The following is a 19,305-nucleotide window of genomic DNA, read 5'->3' as shown; positions in this document are numbered from 1 at the left end:
CCAAAATGGATGCAAATGTCGATGGCATTTATTGTTTTTGCCCTTCCTTTCCTTATCAGGGAAATTCTTCTGTTCCATTCATACCTGTGGTAGCTCACGCAGATGGCCATGATTCCCATCCCTCCTCTCATTGGTGCCCTTGGCCACGTGACTTTGCCCTGCCTTTCCACGGTGGGTGGTTGACTGACCACAGCCCTGGACTCTGGGCTCAGCCATATGACTCCCTTTGGCCAATGGACTGTAAGCAAGCATGACACAGGCTCAAAATGGCTGACGCATTGGAGCTTCCTTTCTCTTGGGCATCTGCCACTTCATGATGGTACACCCAGGCTAGCCTGCTGGACCATCACAGACATGTGGAGTGCAGGAGAGCTGAGGCCAGCCTTGATCAGCTGCCAGTCAGCAGTCAGTGAGTCCCGCTGAGCTTAGCAGAGCCACCTAGCCAACCATCCGGATGTGCACGTACTTATGGTAGGATGCCACTGACCTTTGAGTTGGTTGTTAGGCAGCACTGTTGTAGCAGAAGCTGACACACCCAAAAGGCTAGAGGGCCTGAATTTGCCTTTGGTACACATAAAAAGAGAAATCCATTTTCCAGCCAATGCTGCCCCACCAATAATATTTATAGAGGAATTGGTGCAAATTTGTCTCTAATTGCAGCGGCCCCAACAGCAGAATCCTGGGAGATTTCAGGGACCCAGAGCAGTCATAAATTATGCTGTATTAGAACTATGTATGATTTTATAATATGATCACCCATAAAACCTTAAGAGCTCCTTTAGAAAAATGTTCAAAAATGACGTGTGGGCAGAAAGCTCCATATGTGTTAACTAGAGCCAGCTAATGTTTGTTTTAGAAACTTCCATATTTCCTGACTTGCAAAAGTTCTCCCTTGCAGACTCAGCAGGGTAATAACATTGGTATCTGCATTAATGTCCTGTGCCTATAACAAGAATCTCTCGCATCCACGTAGAAGTAATTTCAGAAGTTCTCACAGCAGGGTCGTAATTCTTAAATACTTAAAATATTATGTATGTTGTCTTTCCTGATGAATAGGACATTTTTTCATCTTGCTGTTAACAAACTGAGATTCTCTCAAGTGATTGAAAAGCACTCTGCAAGCCTAAAGTTCTATAAAAACTCTAAGTAATAGCAACAATAAAACCTTATTAGCCATTTCGGGCTCTGAATCAAGATTTCCAATCCTTGGCATCTAATTAAACGTTTTACATTCTAAGGGAACACGTAGTATTATACCTCTCTCCAAACGCTGCCTTTCCTGATTGGGATTAGAAAATTGGTCAAAACTTTGTGCAAGTGCACAAATGCAACTCGAAATAAAGATGTCTTTGGTATTGCTTTCAAAGCTTCTGAGCCTCAGTCCTGGCTGATGCGGCTAACTGCTGGTGGAATTTTGGGGGCGGGTAGTAAGAAAGCCACTGGTTTCAAATAACCTATGGGCACGCCGGGTGCTTTAGGGATGTTACCTTGTAAAAGTCTCGTACCTGGATTATGAGGCAGATACAGCATTATCTCTAATCAATGGAAAAATGACAGCTGGGGGCCAGTAAGAACCTTTGAGTTCAGGCTTAAAACTCATCAGCCCTAGGGTCCCCTGGGTGGCTCAGTCGGTTAAGCGTTCAACTCTTGACTTCGGCTCAGGTCACGATCTCACAGGTTCATGAGTTCGAGTCCCACATGGACTCCACGCTGACAGCACAGAGCCTGCTTGGGATATTCTCTCTCTCTCTCTCTCTCTCTCTCTCTCTCTCTCTCTCCCCCTCTCTCTCCATCCCTCCTCCCCCTCTCGAAATAAATAAACTTAAAAACAAAAACAGGGGCGCCTGGGTGGCGCAGTCGGTTAAGCGTCCGACTTCAGCCAGGTCACGATCTCGCGTTCCGTGAGTTCGAGCCCCGCGTCAGGCTCTGGGCTGATGGCTCGGAGCCTGGAGCCTGTTTCCGATTCTGTGTCTCCCTCTCTCTCTGCTCCTCTCCCGTTCATGTTCTGTCTCTCTCTGTCCCAAAAATAAATAAAAAACGTTGAAAAAAAAATTAAAAAAAAAAAAAAACAAAACAAACAAACTTCATCAGTCCAGGAAACAAAAGTGGTCAGCTTTGAAATCCCAGGTTCTCATATACCTCCTTCTGCAACTGTCCTCACTTATAATCCTTGCATGCGCTGTCCAATATTGTCACCACCGTGAATACCGGATGCTTGCAATGTGACTAGTCCACATTGAGAGGTGCTATGTCAAACACACCCCAGAGTTCAGACTTAGTATGAGCAGAAAGAATTTAAAATATTGCACGAATGATTTTCCTGTTGATTACATATTGAGCTGACAGTATTTGGCTATATACTGGGATATTGTTGCAATCAATTTCACCTGTTTCTTTTCACCTTTGTGTGTGGCTACTAGAAAAAAAAAGTTTTAATATGTATTTATTTTGAGAGAGAGAGAGAGAGAACGTGCACAGGCAAGTGGGGGGCAGAGAGAATGAGAGAGAATGAATCCCATGCAGGCTCCGAGCTGTCAGCACAGAGCCTGACGTGGGGCTTGATCTCCTGTAACCCACGAGATCATGACCTGAGCCGAAACGAAGAGTCAGATGCTCAACCGACTGAGCCACCCAGGCGCCCCTACTAGAAAGTTTAAGATTACATTTGTGGCTTGAATTTATTTCCATTGGACATGGCTGCCTTATAGGAAGAGAGATAGCAAAGGTCAACGTTGGACAACCTTCGATGGGAGTGGACGACCTCCCAGGCCTGTCTCTGGGTTGCAGTGATGGAGTAGGGGAATTATTCCTTAGAATTAAGCAGCAGGTGGGCTTGAAAACCAAATACAGCAGCACTCTTAAAATTTGGGTTGAGACCTGCAGAATCTCAGTACTGTTTCCCAGCCTGCCTGGGTGAGCAGCCACTTCTCTGTGTGAGTACACCTTTGTGACTGGGGTTCTCGGGCTTCGGAAACTTTGGATTTTTTGCCAAGTCTGGTTGCTGAGAGCTGGTGGGATCTTTGGTGGGCGGCTGTAAGAAAATGAGCCCAGCGGTGGCATTAAACATAGCTCCATGGCCTCGGCCAGCCTCCTGATACGGTTCGGAAAGGGTATTTACCTTTCCCGAGGTCTTGGGTTGGGTTCCCCAGAAAGTGGACTCTGAGGTGAAGCTTTGCATGCGGAAGGTTTACTAGGGAGAGCCCTTGGGATCCACCCCCCACCCCCACCCCAGGGAAGGGAGGGGAGAAAGCAAGAGTGGAAGGAGGAACAAGTTGATCTGCCATACGGTCTTCAGGGAAGCCTTTGCTGACTCGGTGGGGAATGTGAAAGACAGAATGACCCTTGGAGCCACTTCAAGTTGGGACAGAGGGCTGACACTTAGTACGGTTTTGTCAATCAGTCACCAGAGGTGGGCTACCCTGGGAAAAGGTGTGACCTTGGCTGGAGAGTCTCTCCAGGGCAATTCCCTAAGGACCTGATGGCTGGGGTTGACCGATGGCAGCTGGGAGGAGTCCTTTCATTCCTGAAGGGGGACGCTACAGTCACACAGCTGTCATCTGAAGGTAGGTCCCCTAGGTCCTTGTCCAGCACTGCTTCTTCGGTTCCGGCTGACCAGATAACCCGAGATGCCGTGCGGAGCAGGATACTTGTACAAGGCAGAAAACAAAATAAATAAATAGGATCTGGAGCCAGAGAGGTACTTGGCAGGGGAAACAGGCCACGATGGTTCTGATTCCTCTACTTGCTTTGCAAAAGCACCCACGGTCCCATGGGATATGTCAATACTGGAGTAGTCAAGGAGCGTGGGAGATTTACTGAAGGTTCAGCCAAGAGCTGCCGTGAATGTGGGCCAGTGAGCTTTGCTATGTCCTCTTACACAGATGCAATCTCCAACCTCAGTCATAAGACAAGCTTATGACTTCTCAAAGACAAACACTGTAGTTTCCACTACCGGAGAGGCAGCTCGTGAATCTGTGCACTCAGGATAGCAGCACGGTTGCTTTTGGGTTGAGATCCTTGCCCCCTCGTTAGCAGGGTTTTGCAGCAAAAGCCCCCACCAGTGAGCCAAGTACATGCCCAGTTCAAGGACCCTCAGTGACGATAGTGTCCAGTGGAAAATGGAGGAATGGATCCAGGAAGCCTGACTCCATTTCCATCATCGTCATTCTTAGGCAAGTCGCTCTGTTTGTTTATGGTTAACGTAGGAATAATTCAACCTTCACAGGGCCCCAGTAAAACTAGATGGAACCATATCTCTCTGAGACAGATGGGAATGGGGGCTGGTGTTTCAGATAGTGCTCCAAACAGAGCCCTGACTGGGGGGCGGTGTGGAGAAATGCAAGCGAAACAGAAGCCAGGTAATGAAAGTTCCAAGCATAGCGGCAAATAATCAGGCAATTATTGAGCTAAGACTATAGCTTTAAGTCTTGAAACTTCTGAGTCAGAAAATTCTTCTAATAATAGTTAATAAGAACATAATCCTTAACCATAAGGAGCAGGGAAAGTTGTCTAGAAGACGAACTGCGGGCTACAGTTGAGTTAACAAACAAAAACGCAGATTTGTGACGACTTCAACCAAAAAGAATGGAACAATAGTAAGTGCGCTGAGGCTTGGCAAAGGGGAGAAGGCACCAGCGGGAAACATGAGAAACCCCCTTTACCTTGATTAGCTCTTAATGAGTTTTTGACTGAATGGAGGCACCACTCTTTTACCTCCATCTTGTGGTCAAACACAGAACTGCAGACTACGCTGGGTCTTTCCATCCCCCTCCTCTTCTTCTATTTGCCAAACATTCCTGTGCCTCAATCCCCAAAGTGGGAGCTGGCTGATTGAATTTGCCCCACCGTTTCGCCTCTGTGGTTTGCAAGTCCCAGCTCTATTACACGATAGAACCATAGCCTGCTTTACTTGGCCCTTTCTTCCCTCTTTCAAGAGATACCTCCCAGCAAGGCCGGCTGTGTGGATGTGTGCGGAGTGCAGTGGGGACCACAACAGGGGCAATGGCACACGCACGTGTGGGGTCACAGAGGAGGAGCCGGGCTTTGTGGGGCCTGAAACCTACACGATTTCGGAGTCCCTCTTTAAGCAAAAGAAGGTAGGATTATGGGCACAAGATGAGGTATGACAACAAATCACAAGAAATTTTGAATTTGGAAGAGTTGACAAGTATCTAAACCTCCCAAGATCCAGATAATGTCGTATAATGTTTTAATTCACTGCCTAGCCCACCTCTCTAGTACTTTTTATCCTACAATTTTTGGCTGCGTATTCGTTGATCGATTTTGGGGTTGATCAATAATTCCGAAAAAATATCTAAAGTGAATCTGAAATTAGGGCAGACGAGAGCAATTCAAATGCCTTCTTAAATTGCCACTACATTGTACTGGGCTACGTAATTACGTAATTGAATTACTCTTATGGGATAAAAATTGACTCATTGATAAATGTTTCTTTAGGGTATTTTGCTGTGTCAGTGTCAATTTTGCCTGCCGTTCCGTCTGGAACTGCCAGACTTCATCAGAACAAGAGGCATCAGATACTCTAAGATACGGTCCAATTCACTGCGGTGGATAAAACACGCGACTTCACATACAGACCTACTCACCATTTGTTGTACTGCTGTAGGTGTGTGCCCTACAAACCTACAAACCAGGAATTCTGATCAATTCTATTCCACGTGTATGCCACAAGAAAGGAAAAAAAAATATATGGTGCATTCATAATTGTATACATTGCATTGCTGAATATATTCCCGACGGGAGACAACTTCCTTTGTCTAGGCATGAATAAGAACTAAACACCCCAGGGGCGCCTGGGTGGCGCAGTCGGTTAAGCGTCCGACTTCAGCCAGGTCACGATCTCGCGGTCCGTGAGTTTGAGCCCCGCGTCAGGCTCTGGGCTGACGGCTCGGAGCCTGGAGCCTGTTTCCGATTCTGTGTCTCCCTCTCTCTCTGCCCCTCCCCCGTTCATGCTCTGTCTCTCTCTGTCCCAAAAAAAAAAAAAAAAAAAAAAGAACTAAACACCCCCACCCCAGAGCCTGGCTGGTTCAGTCGGTAGAGTATCTGACTCTTGATCTCGGGGGTGTGGGTTTGAGCGCCATGCCGGGTGGAGAGATTACTTAGAAATAAAATCTTTCTTTTTAAGTTCATTTATTTGTTTTGAGAGAGAAAGCACACTTGAGCAGGGGCAGAGGTGGGGGGGGGGGGAGAGAGAGAGAATCTCAAGCAGGCTCCACGTTCAGTGCAGAGCCCAACGTGGGGCTCGATCTCAAGAACTGCGAGATCGTGACCGGAGCTGAAATCAAGAGTCAGATGCTCAGCCAACTGAGCCCACCCAGGCACCCCTTAAAAATCAAATCTTAAACAAAAAAAGAACTAAATCCTCTGTTTACAGTTTTTCACAACTGATGATTAGAAGAATTTTCCACAGTGTGGAGTACCTTCTGTGACTCCATACTTCCCAAACCTTTTTCTCCTTTACTACTCATGTGCTTCTGGTTATGGGCACCATAGGACATGTTTACATTGGGGTACAACCTCTGAGCTGAATCTTCACATTAGATCAGTTGGGGAGTCAACCCTGTAGGTGGTGAGAGTGTTCCTGGAAGGTGGTTCTACACACACACACACACACACACACACATCCCACTAAACCCAAATTAAATATATCCCCAACTAAATTTCCCCTTAGCTGGATATAGAGAAAGCCCCCTAGCTACTCCCATGCTGCCAGATCTGAGGGGAAATATGGTCGATGGGAAGTAAGAGTGGAGACAGTGGTCATAGACAGACAGACAGATGAATAAGATATAACACTGTCTTCAAGAATCTTACAGACCATTAGGGCACTTAAAAATGGCTACAGTACAAGGAAAGTGATGGAAGGGTAAAGATAAAAAACAAAAACAATGATAATAAAACACTAACCATCATTGACTACTTACTATTCGCCATTACTTTCCCAACCATTTTACGTGGGCAATATCTTTTTTTTAATGCTTATTTATTTTGAGAGAGAGGGAGAGATGCACAAGTTGGGGAGGGCAGAGAGAGAGGGACAGAGAGATTCCCAAGTAGGTGCTGAGCTGTCAGCACAGAGCCCAACGTGGGGCTCTATCTCATGAACTGGAAGATCACCATCTGAGTCAAAATCAAGAGTTGGACACTTAACCAACTGAGCCACCCAGGCGCCCCCGGGCAGTATCTTTTCAGCCTTACAGCAACTCTAAGAGAGTAGGTACTGTTACTAACAGCCCATTTTACAGATGCAGAAACTGAGGCTAAGAGAGAGTCCATGAGCAATTGGAGATCACATGGCTAGTGGAGGACAGAGCCTGGGAGGGGGAGGTGTGGTTGAGGGTGAGGAGTGGGTGTTCTCCGAGACAGGAAAGTGCTACTGGGCCAGTGGGGAGATGGGTAGGAGTTTGGGTGACTCCTAGAAAGCTGGCTTGAGGGCCAACAAACAGTGATGCTGTTGGCTGAGGGGGAACGTAGAAGAAGCTGGCTTAGGAAAAGGCCATGAGCTCAGTTCTGCCATACTGATTTGAAGCATCTGTGGGACATCCATGTAGAAGTGGCTGGGAGGCAGTTGGAGATCGGAGTCCAGAGTGCAAGAGAGCAATCTGGGCAGGGAACAGGCAAGGGTGGGTGATCCCGGTGGAGGGGTGGTTGGCTCCAGGGGAGTAAGTGACATCCCCTGGGATATGTTGTGCGCAGAGAGACCCAGCTGTAACCCGGGGAGCAGCCAGAGCAAGGAGGGTGGGCCAAGCAGTGAGGGAGCAGGAAACCCAGCAAGTCGAGGGAGGAAAGCATTTCAAGACGAGCTCATGGGCACAGTGGTATTTGTTACAGAGAGAGAGAGAGAGAGAGAGAGAGAGAGAGAGAGAGAGAGAGAGGCTGGGACTCTGGCTTTAACAAAGACTCACAATAATCCTGGTGTTTGAGTTTGGGTTGTTCCCAAGGCAAGGACTTGAGTGCATGTAGATTTTAGGAGATTCAGAGAATATGGGGGGTGGGGAAATGGGACACGGGAGGGACGGCAGCCAATGAAGGGAGCGTTACCAAGTCGGTTCCCGCTATAGGTAGCAGGTGCTCAGTCCCATGGGTCCCCCTGGGAGCTGGTGTGAGACGCACAGCTCAGGGGTATCTGTCACAGGTCAGGTGCTCTGGAGGCAGAAGCCTGGACCGACCCCTGGGGAACCCTGAAGCATATAATGGCCTGTCAGCGTCGTTCCACAGTAAGCGAAATGACCAATTACTGGATGTGGGCTACCTCGGGGCCAGGTGGTTTTCAGCAGTTGGAGGCTGTCTGGGGACACTGGAGCCTCTCCAGGGCTGAGGATGCTGTGCAGTTTGCACACCCAAGGGTCATGGCTAAAGCCAGCTGGAGGTACGGTTCATCCTTCAGCATTGCCGACCTGCCGTATATGCAGGTGTGTAGACAGGCAGGGCAGACCTCTGTCGTTTCAGGCAGGTGTCAGCAGGTGGGTAAAGCCAGAGCGCGTCACGCGGAGGTGAGACCTGAGGCTTGTGAGTGAGGCACCAACTGTTGAACGAGAACAATTTCACGCAAGTGCCGTTGGTAACAGAAAAGCCCTCTGAGATGCTGGCTTTCAAGATCCCCCCTCTCCGAGGTTTTGCCTCTGCCATGTGACTTTGCCCACGGGGGCCGTGGCTGGTTGATCCGTGGGAACATACCTGACCCAGGCTGGACCAATCAGAACCCTTCCCTGGGATTTTCAAACTGGCGTGAAGGGAAGCCGTGAGGTAGAAGGTTCTGGAACATGTGGGAATCACGTGGAGGAGAGAATGACGTCATTCCCAAGAGAGCAGCTGGGAGGAGAGAGCGTGGGGGCCATAAGAAATTAGTCCCAGGGGTTCTGGTGGCCCAGCTGCATCCCATTCCTTCTTTTCTTCCCACACCCTGTGAGATCCCCTGCATCCTGCCAATAAAACCCCCATTGTGCTAAGCGAGGCTGGGCCGCTTCCGGTCTGGGAGCCGAGAGTTCAGGGTTGGGTGGGATGTGGAGAAATACCACCAGTGCCGACAATTCCCGAAGAGCTCACGGTGAAGACAGCGGGAGAGGGAGAGAAAAGGCTGAAACTCAAAGAGAATGCAGGGTCAATGCAGGGTTTTTTATTTTATTTTATTTTTCTAAGCTGTGGAAAACTTAAACGTGTTTATGTGCTGAGGGTAAAGAGCCAGTAAAAGCAGCATAAATCATAACAACAGAATATACTAAAACGAGGCAGAGATACAAAGCTATAAAAGCTTTAAAGATAAGGAAAATATGCCCTCAATAAAAACAAGGGGAAAAAGCAGAAAGAAAAAATGCCTTTCAGTGGACGGTGTGCATTGGCACGGGTACCCCTGATTGCATACACAGTCCTGGGCAACTGCTTCCTCTGGGGTCAGAACAGTTCCAAGCCCTTGACCTCTTGTTTCTTTCACCTCTGGGGGCTCACCCAGGGCACTGGGCAGGGGCCCTTGAGAAGCTGTGCCCTGGGGCGCCTGGGTGGCTCAGTCGGTTAAGCATCGGATTCTTGATTTCCGCTCATATCACCATCTCGCAGTTTGTGAGTTCGAGTCCCGAGTCAGGCTCCATGCTGCCAGTGTGGAGCCTGCTTGGGATTCTCTCTCTCCAACCCCCCCCCCGCCCCTCCCTCACTCATGTGCACGCACGCTCTCTCTGGCTCAAAATCAACAAACTTAAAAAAAAAAAAAAAGCCATACCCTGAAGATCAGGATGACACGTGCTCTCAGTCCAGTGCACACAGCCTTGGGTGTTTACTCAGGACCTCAGCGGGGAAGGGGCTGCTGGAGAGGAGCTAGAAGATACAAGAGAAAGGGGAGATGGCTGCAGAGGGGGAGGGCTGGTGTCTAGAGCACAAGGGAGAGACTAATTTCAGATCAGATCAGAGGCCCTGGGCTAGGACACAAGAGAGAAGAAAGCAAGCTTGTATGTCAGGGGGGTGGTGGGCAGGAAGTAGACTCCTTTTTATCAGAAATGGGCTAGAAGTGGCAAGAAGGCTTTTGGATCTGAATGTTCCCAAACCCAACTAATAGTGACTTAAATCTTTTTTTTTTTTTTTTTAATAGTGTCTTAAATCTTAAGGACCTTTACTGCTTAGCTAGTAAGAAGTTTGGAGGTAGGCAGCCCAGGGTTTGTGCACAGTTCATTGATTGCATGGAAAACCCAGTTCTGTCAGCCACTCTGCCCTGCCATCCTTGGCTCTTGGCCTTTTCTGCTCATTCTGGCCACCTCATGGTGTCAAGATGGCTGCTGTGGCTCCAGCCATCAAGTGCCTGCTTTAGGAGAGCAAGTCATGGGTAGTCAGACCATGAGAAAAGTCCCCCACTCTCTCCTCAGGAAGAAAAATTCTCTTCAGAAACTTCCCAGGAGACTCCTTTATTAGCCAGGACTGGGTCACAAACCCATCGTAGAGCATATTACCTAAAATGAAGAGAGATTTACCTAATACCCAAAGAAAAACTGGGTTCTGCTAGCAGAAAAGAGGTGAGGGGATGCCTTGAGTGGACAGCCTTAGGATCTGCCACAACAAGGTTGAGAGCTTGAGTAGTGGAAAAAAGTTTTCGAACAGCTATGAAAGGGAAAGGAGAGACAGAGCACTGCCCAACAGCAGTAGGGGTTCAGCTGCTGCGTGAGGCCCAGGGTGAGGGGCCTGGGTGAAAGGGGGACAGGTGGGAATAATGGCCCCGCTTACACAGAAGCCCCGCCCCTCACAGCCCTGGAAAAACACTGAAGATCCTGGCCTCTATCAGCTGCCATCAAAACCTCAAAAGATGGAATCATCAAATTCTAAAGCATCTGCTGGCCTGACCGCCACTTCCGACTAACACTCAGGGTTTAGTTGCAGGAGAAGGAAATCACTGCAGCTATTTAAAGCGGAAAGGAATTCGATTCAGGGTATCCAAGGTCAGGAATGACTCTCAGGATGACACCACAGAATGACTGGTCGGCCAAGGGAGGTACTTTACGTCTACTTTAACCAGGAAGGTGGCACATTAGAAAGCTCTATGGGGGGGGGGGGGGCGCCTGGGTGGCTCAGTCAGTGAAGCGTCCGACTTCGGCTCAGGTCATGATCTCGCGGTCCGTGGGTTCGAGCCCCGGTCCGTGAGTTCGAGCCCCGCGTCGGGCTCTGTGCTGACAGCTCAGAGCCCGGAGCCTGTTTCAGATTCTGTGTCTCCCTCTCTCTGCCCCTCCCCCGTTCATGCTCTGTCTCTCTGTCTCAAAAATAAATAAACATTAAAAAAAAAAAGATGTAAAGAAAGCTCTATGGGGACGGCCCGCTTCGAGAACGTGCTGCTTTAGCTGCGGTCCAGGGATCAGGAATGCTCTTCTGCTGTTGCCTCTATTGCCGATGGACACTCTCAGAGCCAGTGTTGGACACTGGGAAACTGTTCCAGAAACTCACCAGCCCTACACCCAACCACACGTGTCAGTGGAACATGGCATCAGCCTCCCTCCCGCCCTCTGAATCATTCACAGGAGCTGCTAATGGGTGCAATGCGATCCGCACTCAGAACCCTCGTTTTCCAGGCTTTGCCGTACAGACACCGGGCGGGCGCAGGATGGATGTCAAGACGACAAATCCTCCACATCCCTGGCACTATTCTAGGAGCTTCCCCCTCATCCCAAGGCTGCTCTGAAGAGCTCTTTTGTACTTCACAAAAAGCTTTCCTGAGTGAATCTTTTTTTTTTCTCTTTTAATTTATTTTTAACGGTGGTTTAAAAAAAAGCCACACAACCTAAAGTTTATTATCTTAACTATTTTTAAGTGTACAGTTAAGTAGTGTTAAGTGTATTCACACTGTCATGCAAACCAACCTCCAGAACTTTTTCATCTTGCAAAACTGAAACTCCAGCCCTATTGAACAATTTCCCTCCCCCTCTTCCCAGCCCCTGGCAATCACTGTTCCATTTTCTGCTTCCGTGACTTTCACTACTCGAGATACTTCAAATAAGTGTAATCCTACAGTATTTGTCTTTTTGCGCCTGGTTTATTCCTGGCGAATGATTCTTTGAAGAAATTACAAATCTTTGGGGCGCCTGGGTGGCTCCGTTGGTTGAGCGTCCCACTCTTGATCTTGACTCCGGTCATGATCTCACAATTGATGAGACAACCCTGCGTCAGGCTCTGTGCTGAGCATGGAGCCTGCTTAAGATATTCTCTCTCTCTCTCTCTCTCTCTCTCTCTCTCTCTCTCTCTCTCTCTCCCCCCCCCACCCCTCTCTCCTGCTCGTGAATACTTTCTCTCTCAAAATAAGTAAATAAACATTTTTTAAAAACTTCTAAATCTTTGTTGTAATGAGCTGAAGCAGACACATTATACAATTTCAACAGCATAGCTGTAATGTGTCAGCTCAAAGGCATCCCTTTAAGCCAATTTTATAATGATAGGTCTGTTTTGTTTTTTTTTTTTTTAAATATAATCTGGGATGGGCATGGAACTCTCAAAATGAGTTGTCAAGGAAGCCTTCCCTACAGCAGGGAAAGTGCTATTCCAGCACACTTCCTGTGGTTGGCAGAATTCTGAGATGGCCCCCAGGGGTCCAGGGTCTATAGAATTCCCTCCCCTTGAGTGTGGGAGGGAATTATGAATATGATGGCATACCATTCCTGTGGTTAGATTATGCTGTATTACAGTCAACTTTAAGAGAGGGAGATTATCCTGGGCGGGTCTGACCTAATCAGGTGAGCCTAAAAGAGACCAGGCTTCTCTGAAATGAGAAGGATCCAATATTTGGTGTCAGGGAGGTTCTCCATTCCTGGTTTTGAAGGTGTTGGGGGCACGTTAGTAAGGACCCAAAAGTGGTCTCTAGAAGCTCAAAGTGACCCCTGGCCAACAGTCATCAAGAACATGGGAACCTTAAATCCTACAACCGCAAGGAACTGAATCCTGCAAACAACGTGAATGAACCCAAAAGGGAACCCTAAGCTCCAGGCAAGATCACAGCCCTGGCTGACCTTTCATTTTAGCGTTGTGAGAACCTGAGCTGAGAATCCAGCCATGCCGGGCCCCAACTTCTGACCCACAGAACTGTGAGCTAATAAATGGCTGTTGTTTTGAGCTGCTAAATGTGTAGTGATCTGTCATACAGCCAGAGAACACGAGTATACCTCGGTTCTAACATTGGTCCTGCCTCCAGTTTACTGTGTGACCAAGGACATGCCGCTCACCTTCTCTGAGCCTCAGCTTCTCAGTTAATGAAAACAATGACTCATTTCATGCCTGCGGGACCGATGGGAAAATAAATCAAATTAGTGAATGTACATAAAAACTCTTGGAGAGTTAAAAAGTGGCTTACAAATGGGAGGTTGATTATTGTCCTACTAAAAATAAGTCTCCAACTTTGACCACAGGAAATGATTTAGAATCAACCGACACAGGGCCGATGAGCCCCCATTTTGTTACAGGCCCTCAGCAATAATTGTCAGCCGGATGCGAGCGTGTTCAGCAGTGGGTCTGGCAAGCCTGGGGAATGGATGACGTTGGACGCACTCCTGAACATGGCCACCTGCACGCCATTTTGTCTGTGCAACGGAAGTGGCACAGGCAGATACCTTCACATTTGTTTACTATTTTGTGTTTTACCTCCCCAAAGTAAAATATAAAGAAATTTTATTTTTTAAATAAAAAATTTTTATCTAATTAAATTTTTTTTAATTTATTTTAATTTTTTTAAATTTATTTAAATTAAATAAAAAATTTTTTTATTTTATTAAATAAAAAATATTTATTTTTTAAATAAAAATTAAAAAAAATGCTAGAAGTTTCTGTACCTTTTAGAACCTTGCAGCTGTCCCTCTGACAGGGAAATGTTGTCCTGCCCAGATGATTCTGAGCTTCCCCTGAAATCCCATGATTGCTGTGCTCTTAAAATATTATTATCATTATATCTTTTTTTTTTTTTACAAGTTAAAATCTTTAATGGACTAAAAATATCTTTCACTTATGATGATCAAATTAGGCATAATACTTAATCTATTTTTTTTTTAGTTTATTTATTTATTTAGAGAGAGAGGGAAAGAGAGCAAGCAGGAGAGGGGCAGAGAGAGAGGGAGAGACAAAGAATCGGAAACAGGCTCTGCATCATTAGTGCAGAGCCCGACGTGGGGCTGGAACCTATGAAGCATGAGGTCATGACCTGAGCTGAAATCAATAGTCAGATGCTTAACCTACTGAGCCACCCAGGTGCCTCATTCTTCTTTTCTTTTTTTTATTAAAATTTTTTTTTAATGTTTTATTTATTTTTAAGACAGAGAGAGACAGAGCATGAGTGGGGATGGGGCAGAGAGAGAGAGGGAGACACAGAATGGGAAGCAGCCTCCAGGCTCCCAGCTGTCAGCACAGAGCCCGACGTGGGGCTCGAACCCACAAACCGCGAGATCATGACCTGAGCCGAAGTCAGACGCTTAACCAACTGAGCCACCCAGGAGCCTTTTCTTTAAAAGTAACCCTACACCCAATGTGAGGCTCAAACTCATGACCCCGAGATCAAGAGTTGCATGCTCTGGGGACTAGGCCAGCCAGGTGCCCCCATTAATCCATTCTTGAAAAAATGTTTTTTTTCATTTCTCCTCCTGCCCTTTTCACACACATGTGCCCTTCCCTCCCTGTGCTCCCAATATAGTTATATTGTACTTTTGATTGGGTCGCTAGTTAGTGTTTATCTTTTTTTTTTTTTTAAGATAAAACTTAAAAGATAAAAACTTAGAAGCTTATTATTGTATTTTTGAGAGAGAGAGAGTGAGAGAGAGAGAGCGAGCATGCAGAAGCAGGGGAGGGGTAGAAAGAGAGAGAGAGACAGAATCTGAAGTGGGCTCCGTGATGACAACAAAAAGCCTGACACGGGGCTCGAACCCCTGAACCGTGAGATCACGACCCGAGCCAAAGTCGGACGCTTAACTGACTGAGGGCCACCCAGGTGCCCCTAGTCAATGTTTACCTTATTAAATGTTTAAATGTTTTACAAATATTTTATTCAACTGATCCATGTAGTGAATTATGGGTTTGTTTGTTTTTTTTTTCGTCTTGCACAATTCTCCCCTGGAGTTAATAGTTATTTGACTTTTGGTTTTCTTTGTTTTCTACATACTCATAAGTAACACGACTGTAAACTTTGCCAGATATTTCAATCTCTGAAGACATTCAGACACGTCAAGTATTCAGTCTATTTCATCTTGTGGGAAGTCTCTCTCCCGGAGCCTCCTGATCTGTCCCCATCTGAACTGGCCACACTCCGGGCCTGGTACACCCATGACTTTCAGTATATCGAGTACTTTAATCTGTGCCAGGCACTGGGATATTTGAGAATCAGAACAACCTTACGAGATACAGATTTCTATTCCCAGGACACTAAGTCTTCAAGAGATTAAATAACCCGATTAAAAGATGGCTAATAAGTGGCAGAACCAGGATTTTAACCCATGATTGTTTAACTCCAAAGCCCTGGGTTGGTTGATTCTAAATCATTTCCTGGGGTCAAAGTTGGAGGCTTGTTTTTAATAGGACAATAATCAACCTCCCATTTATAAGCCACTTTCTAGCTCTCCAAGAGTTTTTACACACATTCACTAATGTGATTTTCACATTGGTTCCGCAGGCTGCGTGTTCTCTGGCTGTATAACAGATCACTACACATTTAGCAGCTCAAAACAACAGCCATTTATTAGCTCACAGTTCTGTGGGTCAGAGGTAGGGCTACCACCCCCCCCCCCCCCCATGATCCTATGTATAATTTACATGCCGTAAAGAGCACAGATCTTAAGTGGACAACTCGATTACTTTTTATATGCATATATACCTATACCCATTCAAATGTGTGTACGACCGGCACTCAGCACAAGATATGGAACATTTCTATCACCCCCCAGAGAGTTCTCTTGGGTCCCTCTGCAGTCAATACCACCCCCTCTTTGCCTCCCAGAGGTAACTGTGGTTATGACTTTTAGTACCATACGTTAAGTCTTGCTTGTTTTTAAGCTTCGTATAAATGGAAGTGTGTACTATTCCCTCTTAATATGTCTGGCTTCTTTCATTCAGCAGAGTGTCTGGGTGATTCGTCCATGTGGTGGTGTATATCCGTGCTTTGTTCTTTTATACCCCATTGTATAAATACCTATTCCACTGCGGATGGACATTCGGGTTGTTGGAAGCCTGTGCTCTTAACCGCTAAAGCTTGGTCTAAGATAAATATCAACCTCCTGATGATTGGCTTTGTTTGGATTTTGCTTACCAAGACCGGCAGGGTTGCTGGAGCAGATTCGGCGTCAGGGACCAGGCAAGAACCTCGGAGCTTCTCAGGGAGCGGGGCCCCGGACCATGCCGGCGCGGGCGTGAGGCGAAACACCTTTGCTTCCCAGAGACAGGACAGCCCAGCTGCGCCCGAACGCTGGCTCACCCTTCAAGGGCAGCAACAGCTTTTCCCTTGAGGTGAATTGTTTTGAAATCTCCATGGAGACCTGAGAGCCCCCCACAGTTCGCCGGGAAGTCCCGGGGCTTCCAGTCATCAAGTAGTCAGGGTTAGGAGGGGTTGTCTGGCCTCAAAAGCCATTTGTAAAGCTAACAAACAAATCACAAGGCAAATTGAGTCCAGTCTGTTTCTGGGTGAACCCAGAAACCGTTTCATTGTGGGCTTAAGGGTGGGATTGCTAAGGCGCAGGCCTGTGGGGTCACCCGCACAAAGCCCGTGGAAGTTTTATGGGCCCTTGGCGGACTTGCATGCCTGCTACAATGAACATGCCAACAAAGGGGCCCTTTAAAGAAGAGAAGTTTTATGGCCTTCAACAGCAAGCTGGGGCTTGTTCTCTGGCTTTGGGGAGGAGGCCAGGGGGAGAGTGATTTACAGCGGCTGGGGCACCTCCCCTCCTGTGAAATTCTCTGGGTTAAGACATGCATCTGGTGGTCTCCAGAAGCCTGCAGGCTGGTCTATGGTGAGCAGCTGGGGGTGACAGCTTACAGCCGCAAAGATGATTAAAAGCCTGGAAAACGGGACCGATGGGCACTCATTTAAAGAACCTGGATTCTTCAGCCTGGGGAAGGAAAGATTAATACCCACGCTCCAGTATATAAGGGGCTCTTACACCGAAGTTGGTGGTCGGCTGTTCTCTATCGCTCAGAAAAAAAGAAAAAAAAAAGTCATAAGATGATGAAGTGGCTGGAAATTCCAGCAGGAGGGATTGAGGGTTGAGAATAAAAAGCAAAGGTCTGGCAGTGAGAATTAAATGTTGGACGGGGTTACCACGGAGGCTGATGGGACCTTTCCTGCACTGCTGTGCACATAAACCGGAAGTGCCTAAACGTCACGAAGAGACACTATGGCTTCTCCGGTCACTTCTTTCTGCATTGATATCTTAGTGTGGTTTCCCCAAGAAGTGCACTCTGAGACCAGGATGTAGGTGCAAGTAGTTTACTTGGGAAGAGGTCCCAAGGAGTACAGTGATGGACTGGGGAAGTGAGACCGTGCAGGGAGGAAGGCTGATCAAGGCTGAGCGAAACAGCAGGTGACCTCTGTGGGCAACTGGGGCACAGTTGCTCTGGGGAACCCCGGGGGACAGTGTGAAGCACAATTGTTCTCCCAGATGAGCAAGGAAGCTGGGGTACTGACTCATCAACTCCCACTGCTAGTTGGTTGAGGCTCATTCCCTTTGCAGAGAGTCCTATGGCCATTTGCTTGGGTAACAGAGCTGTAAAGAGAGAGAGAGAGAGAGAGAGAGAGAGAGAGACTATGCAGACTTTTCAAGGATTGTCGGTACAAACGTTGATACTAGGGACACAAAACTCCACCCTGGGCCCTTCATCAGGATAATAAATGGAATCTGGGCCCAGGTCTGACTAGTGGTGGTTCCATTGGGTCCATGAACCTACCCGGCGGTCATTTCTCTGCTCCCTGGATGTCTAATTGGAATGCACTTATTTGGGGGCGGGGTTTAGCAGAACCCCCATTCGTCCTGGAGTTTTTGGCCTACGGAGTAAGGGCCACCATAGTGAAGGAGATGAGGTAGAAGCTTCTGAAATGCCCCCCCTCAGCCACCAAGCCAAGAGAGTGAATCATAAGCGGTATCACATCCTGGGGGGATGGCAGAGATTAGGGTCACCCTCAACGATGTAAAGAATGCAGAGTTGGTAGTTCCCAACATATCCCCATTTAATTCCCAAGTCTGGCCCCTGAACGAACCGGATGGATCGTGGCGAATGAGGGTGGGTCACTTGACCGAGCGGTTCCAACTGCAGGCGCTTTACCCGACACGGTATCTTTGCTGCCAGCACACCGTGTATGGCCGTGGATCTGCCTAATACCTTATTTTCCATCTCTAATGACTTGTATTTTTGTGGGGTGGACAACAGCAGACGTGGACGGTCTTGCTCCAGGGCCATGTTAACTTCCCGCCTCTCTCTCATAATCCGGAGGGCTCTGGGCCATCTGGACATCTGCACATCACGTGGATGCACCACGTCGATGGTGTCTTGTTAATCGGACCAGTTGAGCGACAAGCGGTAAGTATGTTGGAGGTCTTGATAAGACACATGAACTCCCACGAGTGGGAGGTAAACCCCGTGACAATTAGTGCCCTATCACATCAGTGGAAGTTTGAGGGACCCGGTGGGCTGGGGCATGCTGGGACATCCTCGGCCGCGCAGAAGGCAACTTACTGCATTCTGTCTCACCGCGGGGAGAGGAGCGACACGTTTGGTACGCCTCCTCAGGATCCTGGGGTAGCAGGTTCTGAGCGTGGGGATGCCCATTAACTGGACAATACAGAAGGCTGCCAACCTTGAGTGGGGCCCAGAGAAGGAAAGAACTCTGCCGCAAGTCCAGGCTGCGTTGCAAACAGCCCCGGGGCTTGGGTCATGTGACCTTATGGTAGCGATAAGGGTAATGGGATTAGACGCTGGATGGAGTTTATGGCAAAAGCCCCAATAGAAGAATCACAAGGTAAGTGCCTAGTTCGAGCTTCTGGAGCAAGGCCACGCCATGCCATTCAGAAAGCAGCTCCCTGCATGCTACTGAGCCCTGAGAGGGACAGAGCACCCAAATATGGGACATCGAGTGATCATGTGATCAGAACCGCCCGTCATGAGTTGGGGCTGTAAGACCTACCAAATCATAAGTTTGGGCAGGCCCAGGAGCAATCCACTGTGTGATAAGAATGATATTCGTGGGGGCGCTTGGGTGGCTCAGTCGGTGAAGTGTCGACTTCAGCCCAGGTCACGATCTCACGGTGTGTGGGTTCGAGCCCCGCATCAGGCTCTCTGCTGCCAGTGCAGAGCCGACTTCAG

The sequence above is a fragment of the Neofelis nebulosa genome, chromosome X, assembly GCF_028018385.1.
Source record: "Neofelis nebulosa isolate mNeoNeb1 chromosome X, mNeoNeb1.pri, whole genome shotgun sequence".
Lineage (NCBI taxonomy): Eukaryota > Metazoa > Chordata > Mammalia > Carnivora > Felidae > Neofelis > Neofelis nebulosa.
Note: the sequence above shows the minus strand (reverse complement) of the source record.